The sequence below is a fragment of the Syngnathus acus genome, chromosome 21 (assembly GCF_901709675.1).
Source record: "Syngnathus acus chromosome 21, fSynAcu1.2, whole genome shotgun sequence".
Lineage (NCBI taxonomy): Eukaryota > Metazoa > Chordata > Actinopteri > Syngnathiformes > Syngnathidae > Syngnathus > Syngnathus acus.
Genome location: NC_051105.1, coordinates 7372678 through 7388776, shown reverse-complemented (window position 1 = coordinate 7388776; position 16099 = coordinate 7372678). Strand labels below are relative to the sequence as shown.

The window sequence follows — 16099 nt, the reverse complement described above, 5'->3', positions numbered from 1 at the left end:
CTTAGCAATTCTAACTTTACTGATGAATCTGTCAAACAATGTTGTGAACTGACCGATATAAAACAACTGAAAAATAAACCATCTATAATTTCTCAGACGAGATGGAGAATTTCTGAAAGCCAGCAGCTGGTTGTTGTTAGGCTGATGCAAGACACTACGCATCCGCCTCAAATCATTCTTATAGCTGACTCCATCAAACACTTCTCTTAAATAAGGCCACTGGATGGGGAACACCTTGCTTCTCCAAATGTGTTGCAATGCGTCATGGTCATTAACATGTCGCTGCTGCCCCTAAGTCCCCAAGCTCTCAATCACTCAAACACAGTCTCACCTCTATCTATTTACATCTTTTTTTTTTTACTCTGTCATCATGCGTGGATACTGAAAAATACAATTTTCTCCTACTTGCGAGCAAACTCAGCAAAGGCCAGTTTTTCAGATGATAAAACAAACAAAATAAAATGATTTCCCAACCCAAGGACACAATTTGCATTACAATCTCAAGGCACACAACCAAACAAAAATGATGTCACAAAGTATAAACAGTAGACTCCAATCATGATGATCTTGTCTCTAGTTTCTCACAGATTTACCTTCTGTGTGGGAAACCTATAATTGAACACAAAGCTATTATTGTGTTGCATGAATGGCAACAGGTGGATACACAGATTCATTGTAACTACTTCTGCCATCTAATAAAAGAACAATAATTATTCTGACCATTAATATGTCTCGGCGGCATAGATACTGTATAAATAATGATCTGCCGTAAATAATAATTATAATGATTTAATTTTCTGTGCCACACCTGATGTGGCAATGCACATTAGTTGACTGGTGCAAAAGTTGATATGATTATCATGTGGTGTGGGTGTGGTCAACCATGATGGTGCGGTGACTTAAAAGAGAAATTAAAAAACAACCTGACATTTGCAGTTTCCAGACACAAATAGAGAAGAAACCTATGTTAGGTGTTTTTATGATGTGTCTGAAGTAATTATTTCTTCTTTGATTGTTCCCCCAGATGTCCTCTGGCCCTGTGCTGCCTCTCACAGGCTGGTGTTGGTACTACAACTAAAATTGAGGAGATAACTCACAATTGGTTGAGCGGATCATTGTGATCGTCATTGCTGTTTTGATCATCTCCAGTACACCACACACTACAAGACTGGTAAGTGCACACACTGCCCCTCACCTTTAAGATATCAGTTACAGTATGATGTGTTTAAATTGCTTAAGACGCAACTACAATCTAGATTTTCTTTTTAATATAAATACACATGTGCAATGTGTTCCAATATAAGCGCTGCATCAAAGATGACTGACACTCAAAGCCCTCTACCAAGGCTTAAAATATTCAGACGTATACACATAAAGCTTGTGATCATGTCAAATTGGATTTTCCGCGGTATATTGAAGACGCTGCCAGAATGTGCAACCTGGATCGCAGCCAGATGACTCTTGGTTGACCTTACGTGTACACATACTGTTACGGGGGCGTATTGGACCACATAAAAAAGGACAAATAGTTTATGGTCAGATAATTATAAGAATAAAATTGTTACATGTAAAAAAGTTAGTAATTGTATGAAAAAGGTCAGTAGTTTAAATCAAAATACATGGAGTAAAAAATGGGTTTTAATGAGAAACATGTCAGGCAACAAAGACAGGGAACCAAGTGCAGCACGATCCTTTAATGGTGAGAGGGAAAACGGGGATGTAGAACGAGCAAGTAGTCAGGGCAGGCGGCGATCCGGAGCGTGGTCGAAGGTCAGGCAAGTAGTCAGGACAGGCGGCGATCTGGAGCGTGGTCGAAGGTCAGGCAAGTAGTCAGGACAGGCGGCGATCTGGAGCGTGGTCGAAGGTCAGGCAAGTAGTCAGGACAGGCGGCGATCTGGAGCGTGGTCGAAGGTCAGGCAAGTAGTCGGCTACAAAGTTTGGTCCGGGGACAAAAAGGCAGCAGTATCACGTGCAGGGTAATCAGACGAACTGACAACTACTGGCAGAACACAGAGAGGTTAAATAGGGAACCTAACGAGCTGTAGCAGGTGCTGGCAATTCCATGAGTCGGGCTAGGCTGGAAGTCAGGTGACGTGGGGACGTGACAGAACCCCCCCCCCAAGGGACGGCCCCCGACGTCCCAAAAGCAGAACCCCAAGACGGAGCAGGAGACCGGGCGGGAGGGGGGGAACCCAAGACGTGCGGCAGTCAATATTCCGAATCAGAACACGTCGACCAAGCCCCGTCATCAGGCGGCACTACCGCCCAGTCCACCTTCCCAGCCGCGGCGTCGGGAGACGCCGACCAGGGGGCCGGCGTGGGAACCGGACGGGTCCCTACCGGGCGACTCCGAGCAGGAAGCCGGTCAGACCCCAATACCCCGCCCACCGGAGCAGAACCCGGCTGCGGACGTCGCAACGGCAGCGGAGTAAGGGCCCGGGCCATCCGCTGCGGCCGACGGCGAGACCGGACCCGCGGCGGCTGCCCACGGATTGGAGAAGCGGAGGGCCGAGAGGCAAGGGCGCGGGCTGGAGACGAGTAGTGGTCCTGGGACAGGGACTCGCGACAGGTAGTGGGGGGCAAAAAAACCGACCCCACACGGATCCTTGCTTGGCGGGTGTCCTTGGGTCTCGTCGGGCAAGAGACCACCCAGTGACCCTCACCCCCGCAGTACAGGCAAAGCCCCTCTCTGATGCGCTGACTGCGTTTCCTCACAGAGAGAGAGGTGCGTCCGATCTCCATGGGTTCTGACCTGCTGGGCTGGGTGTGAGGAGCAATAAAGGCGCGCTGACTTACGTGGACAGGGTCCCTGGCGGACGACAGGTCCGGTGAAAAAACCGGTGCGCTCCATGACACCCGAGGTGTCGGGCTGATGTCACGGTGACGGGGGGGCGGAGCCGCTCTCCTCTCCTCGCGTCGCCTCGACTGGATCCGCCGGTCCACCCGTACTGCCAGGTCCATGGCCACTTCAAGGGTCTGTGGGCGCTCGCAGGACACCATCTCGTCCTTGATATAGTCCGCGAGTCCGTGGATGAAGGCACCGACGAGAGCCGGGGTGTTCCAGTCGCTACGACGCGCCACCGTCTGGAACCGGATGGCGTACTGGGCGACGGATCTGCTGCCTTGGCGCAGCGTGAGGAGCTCTGTGGAGGCGTCCTCCGAGGCGGAGCCCAGGTCAAATACGCGCAGGATCTCAGCGGCGAAGGCGTCAAACGACGAACAGGCGGGTCCCTGCCGCTCATATTCTGCCGTTCCCCACAGCCATGCCTCGCCCGTCAGGTGAGTCAGCACGAAACCCACCTTGGCTGGCTCCGTGGCAAATGTGACGGGCTGGAGGTCGAACAAGACACGGCAGTTCGTCAGAAAGGCCCGGACGTACTTGGGGTCACCGTCGAACCTTGCGAGGTTGCTGAGTCTGGGCTCAGGGACGTCCACGTACTGCCCGGGTGCCGAGGCAGGACGGGGCGTGGACATAACGGTGGGCTGATCGGCGGGGCTAAGCGGCACGGACGTGGACAGAGATGGCACAAACCGATCTGCAGCAGCCAGAGGAGCCAAGTCTCTGTGATCCCTGAGAGCCTCTACCAGGTCCTGGTGGAGCTGGTGGTGCTGCTGCAGTTGCTGTTGCTGCTGCTGCAGTTGCTGTTGCTGCTGCTGCAGTTGCTGTTGCTGCAGCTGGAGCTGCTGTTGCTGCTGCTGGACGACCCTGGTTAACGCCGCCATCTCCTCTGTGGTCTTGCCGAGCTCCCACTCCGTGTGGGTCAAGCGGGCCGTGTCTAGGGAATCGTGCGCTGGTTGCATTTCTGGTCAGTTCGTTCTGTCAGGCAACAAAGACAGGGAACCAAGTGCAGCACGATCCTTTAATGGTGAGAGGGAAAACGGGGATGTAGAACGAGCAAGTAGTCAGGGCAGGCGGCGATCCGGAGCGTGGTCGAAGGTCAGGCAAGTAGTCAGGACAGGCGGCGATCTGGAGCGTGGTCGAAGGTCAGGCAAGTAGTCAGGACAGGCGGCGATCTGGAGCGTGGTCGAAGGTCAGGCAAGTAGTCAGGACAGGCGGCGATCTGGAGCGTGGTCGAAGGTCAGGCAAGTAGTCGGCTACAAAGTTTGGTCCGGGGACAAAAAGGCAGCAGTATCACGTGCAGGGTAATCAGACGAACTGACAACTACTGGCAGAACACAGAGAGGTTAAATAGGGAACCTAACGAGCTGTAGCAGGTGCTGGCAATTCCATGAGTCGGGCTAGGCTGGAAGTCAGGTGACGTGGGGACGTGACAAAACAAGTCATATGCAAAAATTTAAAAAGAAACATGGTAACTAACCAAACAGTGATATAATATAATAATAATCATATCATAAATAATATAATAATGATAACTAAACAAGTAAACTAATCTTATAAGAAAATTTACTCACTTTGTGAGATAATAAAATAATCAAAATACTACCACGTAAAAAAGACTGAGAATGAATTCAGAAAATCAAGGAAGAAGTTGCAGTTATGCCATAATCGAGTTGCAATTTTTCAAATGCTGTTAAAAAGTTATTTTTAGAAGTGTTCTTCTACAATTTCCTCTCGGCAATTAGTTAATATAGAGCCACTCGGAAAGCTTTCAAAGAGTCAACTAAATGGCAGTTTGCCATACTTATCCACACATTCTTTGCAGGGACAAAATGTGACAGGAAAGTGCAGAAAAATAAAGTAATCACAACGGCTGTGGACAGCAACACAATCGAAAAAAAAAATGAAGGCTTTTTTCCAAGAACTGAAAAAAGCCCCTCTAAAACAAATATTCACACGTCAGCTCGAGTTACTGCCCAAAATGTGAAATGGATGACATCAGAACAATCTGTCGGGACCTTTGCTTTTAGTAAAACTGATGACACTACTGTTTTTCCACTCATGATGTCACCTTTAAATCTTTGCAATATTTTGCGAGTGTTAGCAGTGAAAAAAGCGCAATAGAGCATTTGAGACACTTTCCCCCCCCAATCCTCAAGTGATAGTGCTGCTTTGCTCACTAAAAAAAAAAAAATCTGTGGCAGAATAACTAATGTGCTAGACTCTGTTTCCACACTTTAGTACTATAAAAATGAAACTACGTCATTTTTTGTAAAGACAAGACTTTCTTTTATATTTGATTTGCTCATTCAGGTGTACCTAATGGAGTGTCCAGACAGTGTATTCATTATGCGCATGTCCTTTTAGACGCTACAGTAAAAGGTTTGCAAGGCAGGATGCTCTCAGCTGGAGGACATTTCCAAATGCTTCATACTCTGCTCAAATATCATACATGTTAGCATAACCTGCCTTTTGCCTCTATCAAACATCAATACTCCCGCCCTCTCACATGCACGTATCAAGCTCACATCCAACATTGAAAAGATGGTCTGACATTTAGCTCTCAGCGTTTCAACAATATGACATTTGCATTTCTTTTTTTTTTAATCCTCCTCCCTTCCACCACTCCATCGGATGTGGCGCTAGGCGCTCCCCGCGAGTATCATTGCGGGCCGAGCCCGCGGTCCGTCGTCTGCGGGGCCAAAGAGCGAGCCCCGTCTGGCCCGGATCTTCATTTAATTCTGTGTTGGCCGCCATCTAAATCAACCCGCTGCTTTGTCTCTGAGTTCATTTCCATTGTCTGCAACATGGCTACGGCACTCCTCTTGGGAGCATCAACTTTGCCTGGCTGGGTTGCAGACTGCATAAAATGTCCATTTCTGCAGGTAAGAGATAAGGGCAGAAAGAGAAGCTAATTATCATCGGGTGTATGTTAAAACCCCAGCAAAGGGCGGCTATCAACAGCGGTGTCTGCTCTGACACAGGCTAACTATTTAATAGGCTCTGAACTACAAACTCAGCTTCATATTCATAATAAATAACCCATGTCTCAATGCCAGGCTTTGGCTGTTGTGCTTGTCTTAAAGCGAACTCTGTAATGAGGGCGCCGCCCTCAAATGAATTGCGGGCTGTTGCCGGTAAAACACTGGGACGCTCCGCTTGTTTCACAACAAATTGAATTTCACAGAAAAAGACATTATTCCCGCTGTGTGTAACGTCATACTTGTTGTAATGGACTCCGTCGTAGTGGAGTTGACTAACATCTCGGCTCATCTTTCCCTTGATTCACTTTGCGCTCGGCCGGGGCCTGATTGCAGGTGAGATTAACTTGTTTGTCATTCGGGTTTTGCTCCCACCACTGGTCGCGCAGTCAACAGTGGAATACTGATGGCTGTCGACAGGAAGGAGGAGCGACGCAGCCCAGTAAACCGATGTATCAAGTAACAAGTGTTGTTCTCAACAGATTTAATAATAATAATAATAATAATAATAATAATAATAATGATAATAATGATAATAATAATAATAATAACAATAATAGCAGCAGCAATAATAGCAGCAGCAATAATAACAACAACAACAACAACAACAACAACAACAACAACAACAACAACAATAATAATAATAATAATAATAATAATAATAATAATAATGCATGGCATTTGACATCAGTCAAAGACTATTGGATCTTACCAACAGGATTAAAACATTCAGACCAATACAGTCAAGCTCTGATCATGTCAAATGGGATTTTCTGTGTTAAATTGAGATCAACTGCCAGAATGAGCAAGCAGGATTAGCTCCAGTTGACAATATAGTGCCACACTGAAGAGAAGACAAATACCACAATATCAGGTCAGACAAACAAAACCGAACGATTACAAGAACAACGTAATTGTGAGTGAGATGAAATGTGAAAAATTTTAATGTGAGGATTTCTGAGGCTGAAGACATTGCGGCTTATTCTCATTATAGGGAGATGACTTTGGGTGAGAGTTGGGGGGTGTACATTCTGAATTGGCGGCCAGTCAATTGCGAGCCACGTATTCGCACTCGACCTTCACTCCTCCGGACCATTTAGAGTCCTTAATTAACCTACCATGCATGTTTTTGGAATGTGAGAGGAAGCCAGAGAAAATCCCTCCAAGCACGGGGGAAACATGCTAACGCCACACAGGAACTGACGTTTGAACACAGAAGCTCTTGACGATGAATCAAACAATTTTAGAAGATTGGAATTTTTTCTGCTAGCACAATGGCGTTGCCTGAAAGCGTATACAAAATGTCCACTGAAATTGCTCTGATGCTCTATCGCAACCTCTCATGGGCATTTTTGCATGGTGACTGGCCGATTTCTGTCAAGTATTACGCCAGTAGTCGTTTTTTGAAACTCTTCTAAATTTAAACCTAATGGTACGCAAAGCAAGACAAAACTGATTTAAAAACAAGGCAAGGCAAATGTGTTTACTATATAGCACATTTCAGAGACGAGGCAACTTGAATGTGCTTCACACAATACCTGAAAGCCTTCGCAAACACACAACAGCTGAATACAGCCTCGATCTGTTTGCTTTTTTTGTCTATAGAAAATGTCGGCCCACATCACTGTACAGTGTCGCATTTATCTTGTCTGTTTGATTCATTGGCGATTTGGACTCTGTAGTGCTGCTGCAACATCACACTATTTCCATGTCTTGTCCACATCCTGCAGCCAGAACCACATTGAACAGCAGAAACATGTCTTAGGATATGCAAGGTATGATGTATGAGATTGTTCCCGAATCATTTCTCCTTCTCATCCGGGTGACAGCATTCCTCTCTCTGAGGCAATTGCATGCATTGAGATTCGGAGCAGGAGTTTCAATGTTGCGATTTGACTGGCAAAAAGAGAAAGTGAACGATTGTACTCCCTCTCCAAGCCCAGTTGTAGCTATCTATCCTTGAGAGGTCAGACGGGTCGAGCAGAGAGAGGCTATGTAATCTTGCAGATCCATCTTGGCCAACTTCAAACTGTACACAACCGGTCAGAGTTCTTTAAAGAGATTAAAGTGACCGCAAGCCTGCTTGAAACGGGCCCAAAAAGCAGAATTGATTGCTTGCAAACAACGGGAGCCCCCCCGAAAGAGCGTCGCGGGACGATGTTTGCCACCACGGCAGTTTCGACAGAATTTCACTCGTCCATCCATCCATTTTCCATCGCGCTTGTCCTCATTAGCGTAGCCGAGGAGCTAGAGCCTGTCGCGGCTGAATTTGGGCTCCCTCCCACTCTCGAATAAACACGCAGGAAAGATTCATGAAGATTCTAAATTGTAAAGTGAACGTGAGTTTGAATATTATTTATTTATATTATTCATTTATTATTGATTTATTATCTGATATGATTTATTTATTATTATTATCATTATATATTTTTGTCATGCGATCGGCTGGCTTCTTATAGTTTTGTTTGTTTTACTTCCCATCTGGAAACTATTTAATGAATAGATCGATAAGAGCCGAGCATTTTAAAATTAATATCGCAACCTTGAAGAACCTTTAAATCGTCCGCCTCCAATTTTTTGTTATGAGGATTCTATTCGTAGACTTTAAAGACTAATGAGCCGTATTGTCTTTTTGTTTTTTTGTCTATTTAAATATTTCGCTGCTTGTCGGAAGAAGGATATTGCATATTGGACGAAGATGTACTTTCTCCTGACATTTCTGGTGACACCCTCCGGACCAGATTTTGGCGTTTCACCAGCAGCCGTTGCTCAGTGCATTCTCGGAGGTGAACACTTGTCATGTCGCTCGAGCACATCCGCAGACAGAGCTGCGGGCCCGACGGTGCAGCTAACAAAAGAGGCCTCATGCATCTCATAAGCCTTGTTATCAGGAGACGTGTAGAATAAATTATTTTTGTTAGCGACCAGCTGTGGATTTGCATGCAAATTCCAATCCTCAAGGGTCAAAACGCCATTTTTCAAACGTTTCAATTCCAAGTCCAAATTTCACACTCGCAACAATACAAGCGGAAGAGATTTGAGTTTTCTCTGTGTGATTGTTTTAAGAGGAATCTCAGTGTTGTTTTTTTGGGTAAAATTGAACAATACGCATCTGCCTAATTTACATTTTTGAGTACATAACTAGTGTCACTCTCTGTTAAGGAGGTGCCCTATAAATGAGTTATGCAAATTCACACCAAGGTACATGCTCAACAGTCTGCTTGCATCATCTCTACTGTTCACATGCTATTCACATCACATCACATCAAACACTGCTGGTGAGAGGCAATCTTGGGAATGTTGCATGCAATCTGATGTTCAAGGTTAGCAAAAGACATTTTTGAATTTGATATGTTTAACTGAAGATTGGAACAAAAGTATCGTGGCGCATTGTGTGTCGTCAAGGCGCCGAGGAAAATATGCTGAAAATTGCAGGGGGGGGTTCGTACTTGAAAACACAGAGAAAAAAAAAAAAAAGCAATGCGATTCTTGGCCTGCCATCAAATGATAATAGCACAATGTTTTAGGAAGATTGGTCGGAAAATTATGGCGGGCGGTTGAGCACTGACGAGAACACGGGTGGTCATGTGACATTTAAAACCAATAGGGTGCACTAAACCATGAGTTTTCTAAGGAGAATCTATGCTGATAATCCCATCACCAAAACCGGTTTGATTTTCAATCTCATCTACTTCAGACATCTTGTGTCTGATACCAATCAAAATCAAAAGGCTTGTTCTTTTTTAATACTGAGCTATGATCCGTTAAGAAAATCAATGTAAATTGTGACATCTAAAAAAGGGACACCTAACAGAATTTTGAAGGTCAATCTTATCAAACATACTTTGAATGTAGCCTCAATTCACTATAATCCCTCCAACACGGACTCGCTGACAAAGCCACGCCCCTCACTAGCATGAACTTCAATATCAAACATGGCCATTCCTGATAGCATATGTGAGAATGCAGACCCAATGCAGCTATTTAAATTTAGAAGAGGTGATACCTGTCAGTCAAACATTTGGATAATCCTACATTGTTTCTGAATCTTCTCATCTGCCTTAGCTCTGCCTCTGCTTCCAAGTCTTATGCCCAATTAGTGGTGTCCCGATTCAATATTGATATCAGATATATATGCCCAATTGAGGGCAGATGAGGGATGGGCATTTTTGTTATTTTTAGCAACCACACCAAACCGCTCTTAGGTCATACTTGCAGTTTTAACAGAAACGACAAAGTGATTTTGGGAGGGAAAAATTGAATCTCCCACTTCTAACGCAATTTGTCATACAATTTTCGAGAATTAACTCCAACAACATAGATTTGAACACGTTTGAAGGTTTGAATAAGGTCAGTGTCAAACTGGCGCTAATAGATACTGAAAAGGGCAACTGCAGATATCTTGGGTAAAAGTCAATTAGGTTCTTTTTTTTATATATATATACTATATATATATATATATATATATATATAGTATATATATATATATACAGAACTGCCAGCTCACTCTGAGGGCGAGTGCCCTCAACCCATTTTTGTGCTGTTAAATCGAAATATGTGGACAGTGGCCTTGTTGGTTTGAAAAAAAATGACAACACAGGTGCCCCATTCCGACAAACCCATCTCGGGTTTCTATCACCCCACCCCAGATGGCAATCTCCCCATCCCATTCCTGCCGCTAATTGATCAAAAAATTCCGAGAAAGGCATCGCACAACCTGCATTTGAGCCACGATCTGTTGTCTTCAAAACTGCACACCGAGAATGACCAAGCTTCTTTTGCATCCTAGCCAGATTGCATACACAGCCGAGGTGACAACACACTCCGTCCTACCAACGAGCCAGACTCTCAATCACGCTAGTCTTATTTTCGTATACAGTCATAGAGTCGCTACACGACAAAACATTTCTGTTTGGGCTTGATTGGTCTAATGAAATGAAAGAGGCAATCTTTACACTGACCTCAACACATTAATGCACTTTGGTTGTTCACAGAAACGAGACAGATCGACACACATTACAAGCAAGCCAACTCAACTATCGGTGCTTTTTTCTTATCAGAGAAGTTACAAATGAGAGCTGTTGTCGGAGGAATCAGGCCCGCACAGCTATAGATCCATACTATTTACCAACAGAGTGGGTTTTATTAAAGAAGCTGGCGCCTCTATTGCAAATTAGAAACACCGCGTTTCTGCAGCCGTAAGGAAGACTCACCCTCCGAGAGTTTCATTGATTATTCATCTCGGTAATGACCTCATGTCTCGGCCTGTTAGACTCTAGTGCTCATCAGCCTGTCACCTAGCTTGGCCAACAGACTGCCGCTAACATTTCACACCCACTTTTTGCAACACATGTTTATAAATAATGACAATCTCAGTCAGATGAGCTTTTGATTCATGTTTCCCACCGAGGCTTGTCACTTTCAGAGGTGGGCATGTGCATCAGCCGTGTGTGAGGAGCTGCGAGGATGGGGGGGTGCATTGATGAGATGGCAGGGACACAAAACAGGAGACAAAAGCAATCATGGCATCGACTTGGAAGTTGTCAAAGTCATTGACCCGAAGTCGGTGAACGGCTGGAGGAGAAAAGGAAAAAAAAGTGAAGGATGCAATTTAGTGACAACTCCCTTGGACAAAGTCAAGCTGCACACAAAGTTGCATTCTTCTGCTTCACAACGACAAGCGGCAAATGTCCATCTCATAAGGATGACCCACTCTGAGAACTTCTATTGGGGAAGTAAGATTGTTTCACAGCCATGAGTTCTCCCGGCTATACGAGGAAAAAGCTGATGCTACGCTTTAGTGCCTGTGTGGGCGTTTAATACATCTTGACAGCCTTATGTCTGCTCTCAAGAGGATTTTGGAGCATTTGATACAAAAAGGAGCAGTATAATTAGTTGCCAAATCTAAAATTGCTCTGAAACTGTTTTTTTAATAGCTTTGATATAGGGCAGCATAGTGAACTGGTGGTTAGCATGTCTGCCTCAAAGTCGAGATGATTTTTTTTTTTTGGGATCCAACCACATTTTAAAAACATGCATGTCAGGTTCACTGAAGATTAAATGGGTGTGATTTTTATTGTAAATGGTGGTGAGCTACACGTTTGCATAGAAGTGTTTTTTTCATGTAAAATTGCTGGGGTGCGGTTTGAACCATGGGGTCATTCTAAACTTTTCATATAATTCCAAACTGCCAAAATACACTGCGTCATTCGGTGAGTATAATTCATGTGTACGAATGAAATTTATAGGACATTATATCATAATTTGGTTTGACATAATATCATCAGAAAACTCACAATGGTCACCGATACAAAATAAGCTAACTATAAACTGACTCTGCATCACATTGAAAGCAACATCTTTTGCTAAATAAGCAGAATATTAGGGACGGCAATAATAAACATTATTATTATTTAAAAAAAACTCTCTGACAATATCAATCAAAACAGTGTTATGATAAGGCAAATTATTTTGCTTGTGATCTCATTAGATTCTGTGGGTGTACTTAGAGTTGTAGGCGGCTAATGGTTTTCCACATCCAAACAAAAAAGGCAATTCTCTAATTTCTTGAATAAGTAGGAACAATAGCAAGCTCACAAATTTAGCATAAAACTCCACCTAGCTACATAAACGTTTAAACCCTTTCATATAAACTGTTTATCGGTGGGAAAATAAATAAATATATACGTATAATGTAAATATCACGTGTGCCATTTTGTTTCACGGAGGGGTGCTTTTCTTGTCCCACATAGAGTTGGACAGTCACACGACTCATAGTGAAGAGATGGAAGGGGGAAAAACATAAAATAAAATAAAAGCTCCTCCCAGGAGAAATGAATGCAGGCGGGGGAGAGCAAAGTGAATGCAATTTCAAAGGTGGAAATAATGGAGGTCATGTTGTCTGATGCTCCTGTGCTAGCCACCAAAACAACCGGGAATCAATCACATTTGCGCACGTTACTTTCTGAATGTTAATGACGACACGTTTAAGTCTGTTTTTTAATAACGTGCTCATATCACGACGGGGCCATCCATTATTCCCCAGACTCAATGAAGTGCAGTGCAGTTATCGGTGAGGCGTTATCAGCTGACTGGAGCAATAATATTTGAAATGCATTTTTTTTCCCCCTCTCTTACCCTCTGTTTTGTTCAAGCTCTTCCCCCGGCCCTGTTTTTGTTGTGACGCAAGGTCAAAATGAAGTTTATCCTCCGATATCAGCTGCCAGTCTAGACGAGAACAGCGCTCACTCAAGGTGACATCGCTCCGCCGTCTGCTCTCAGCACGCCGCCACACCTTTCATTTCCTGCAAGCTCAAATTTACAACTTCATCCTCTGACAGAAGGAGTCAACATGTCTAATGTGACCCCCAGCCTCTGATCCTCTGCCAGTCAACAAAGCTTTTGTGGCCCCTGACCACACCAAGAAAACAACAAACGAAGCACTTTGTGGCGGGGGGGGGACTGCTCAGTATAGTCATAGCATTGTATATGTTGTGTGAGAGATCGTCAGGGTTGCTGCGGTAAAATCATTCACCTCATTTGATTTCGAATTCGATTTCACTTACTTTATTTCTCTATTCCAACGAGGCCAACAAGCAGAGCCGTGAAAGACTTTTTCAAGAGAAGGCCGAAGGTACAATAAACCTGTTGCCATTCATACGTTACAATAACCTATGAATCCTGTGAGCACATCATCTTTGTGTTCAATTAAACAGGCCCACATTTCACAATATATGTACGTACTTTGTACATTTGTGAGTGGATTGATTAAAGTGTATCATTATTTCAACATTCATACTTTTTGTGACCGAGATTTGTCTTTCTGTCCAGAGGGGGACAAAATTGTAATATTGGAAAGTCCATCTTAAACTTTTGATTCAAACTAAAAGTTTTAATTTGTAATTAAAATGTCCAATTATCATAAGGAAAACGTATAAGAAGTTTTAAAATTGAGATCTTAATAACAAGAACATCGGACAATTTTGTATATTTAGATCTTTTAAAAAGTCAGTTTCACAAAAAATCTTACTACGAAATACAATATAAGATCAAATGACAATAAAATAATACTGTCCTTTTTAAAAATGACACGATTTTCCCAGACAAAAAATCCTAAAAATCCTAAAAATGTTTTACTAAAAGACAAAAGCATAAATGTTTTCTTTAGCTTACTTCGATACACCCCTGTAGTCCATTCATGTGTGTTGAATTACTCAAAGGTTAGATACTGAGATGGCAAAAGTGACATTAAAGCTCAGAACATTTTTCACTTCTTTCCTTATCCTTTCTTATCTCTGCCTGAAAACGTGATTCAGTTGGCAACGCTCCAATCATCCGTCTGAAAATTCATTTAAATGAACTTCTCAGCGAGATATTTATCCAGCAAAGTGGCAAACAGACGACGGACTATCAGAAAATTAAAGAGCACGTAACAGTTTTTAGGGAGGCGTGTGAAATTAAAATGGGACAAAACGGTGCGAAGCGTTGCGGAAAAGCAAACACTCCAAGATGTTCCCCGAACAGATTGGGCTTTTATTTTTATTTCTTTATTTAATTTTTTTGTTTAGCTTTTCTGCTCATTAAGTCAATGAATAGACAGCCTTCTTTCAACAGAGAGCATTTGTCACCTAAACTCTTTCCAATCCTGCATGCACTGTGATGACTGCAACATAATTGATGTTTTAAATAGCATTGGATGCCTTAATTGTCAAAAGTTAATTTCAGTAAATGTTGCGGTCCACAAAAAACGGACATTGGGGCGCAAATGTCCCTCGAGCCATAGTTTGGACACCACTATTTGACTAAATTGCAGATTTGATGCAGTAATAGTTAAACCCCCAAAATTCTGCTTCGATTACTCCACCGCCCCAACACGCAAAAAATATGAGCTACTTTGCTCCCTATGTATTCATTATTTGAATTTCACAATACAAAGTGGTGCAAACGATTGACAGAATAAAACAAATTAAAATGTCACCAAAATCAAATTTTCCGGTAAGTCAGACAAAGTGTGGTTTAATCGTAGAAAATTGCCCTAATTTTAACTTGCGAGGCTTTTTGAGACTCCCCTGCGCATCTATGAATAGAAGTGCGTCAGAGTGAAAGCTGGACTAAATAAAAACCAAGCAAATGCAAATGCACAGCATGTGTAATTGCACATGATTCATGAACTCCAAAACGCCAGTCGCCACGGCGATACCCACGATAATGTCATTTCCATCGAGGGTGTCATTTGTGCACCCTCCCTCCCCGCGTTACCACGGCAACAGCGTGTTATTAGCTTTGACAATCCTCAGTCATGTTAATGCCAGGGAGGAAGGAAGTGAGGACGACGGGATGCCACCTAGTGGGATGTGACTAACCCACATATCTCAGCAGCAATTAGCATTAGGCTGTACAGTAAAGTGACAGGAACTAATTCCTAAATACTGTAGCGACATGAAAGAGGAGGGAAGTCACCCACAGAAGAGGAATGGCGTGTCAGTGGCAAACGGATCGGCGCGGGCCCACATCGGCGCAGGCCTCTCCAATTACTTCAAGGTTAACTGTGATCCACTAATAACTTCGGGGAACTGGAGAAACAAAACATTGTTAGCTAATTACATAAGCAAGCCATTTAGACTGATTGATGCAACTTATTATCCCGCGCTCGCCTTCTCGCTGGCCTCGCCGTCTCGCCCTCCCTTTCTAATTTGCTCTTTCCATATATAGGATAAGGACGCGGCTTCATTTGGCAGGCGCCTTCGCCAAGGAGATCGGTAGACAACGGGCGGGCTTCTTCCCTCCGCCCCAATTGATCATCATCTGGAGCCAAACGCTCCCGCGTGAAGTCACAGACGAGGTAGGGGTCAAACGATGCAGACCACCCTGATGAACTAAATTCATTAGTGATGCATTCATTGCTTCACGCAGCCCGCAAATAACAAAGAACTCTTAAAGCAGGGGACGGGCCGGGGTCATTTATATTTATTATGTTTTTTTATTCCGTGTCTCCCTTGCCCCTGCTGATGTAATGCTCAAAAGCGACACGCCCGCTCGCCCATGCAGACGTCCTGTGTTGTTGTTGATGTCGTAATAACAGATCATCTTGAATTATCTCATTCTTTTTTTTTCTTTTTGTTTTTTTTCTTTTGCTGGCCACCATTGTAAATAAGCTCAATAGGAAAGGAATGTGTATTAGGCGGCGGCAGTGTCTCACGCCTCATGAATATGATTAATTGCAACAGCAACAAAAAAAAAAATGGGAAGAGAAAATATTAATTTGCTTCGGCCGTGAGCT

The 16099-nt window shown here is 43.7% G+C and overlaps 1 protein-coding gene across 1 annotated transcript in view; it reads left to right on the top strand.

Moving 5' to 3' along the window:
- The window catches only part of LOC119139858 (FAST kinase domain-containing protein 5, mitochondrial), a 112821-nt gene that overhangs the window by 80952 nt on the left and 15770 nt on the right, over positions 1 to 16099 (top strand). Inside the window, exons 6-7 of the transcript XR_005101466.1 lie at positions 1025 to 1171; positions 15532 to 15661. The gene's annotated coding sequence lies outside the window, so the exon portion shown is untranslated. The remainder of the gene's footprint in view (positions 1 to 1024; positions 1172 to 15531; positions 15662 to 16099) is intronic.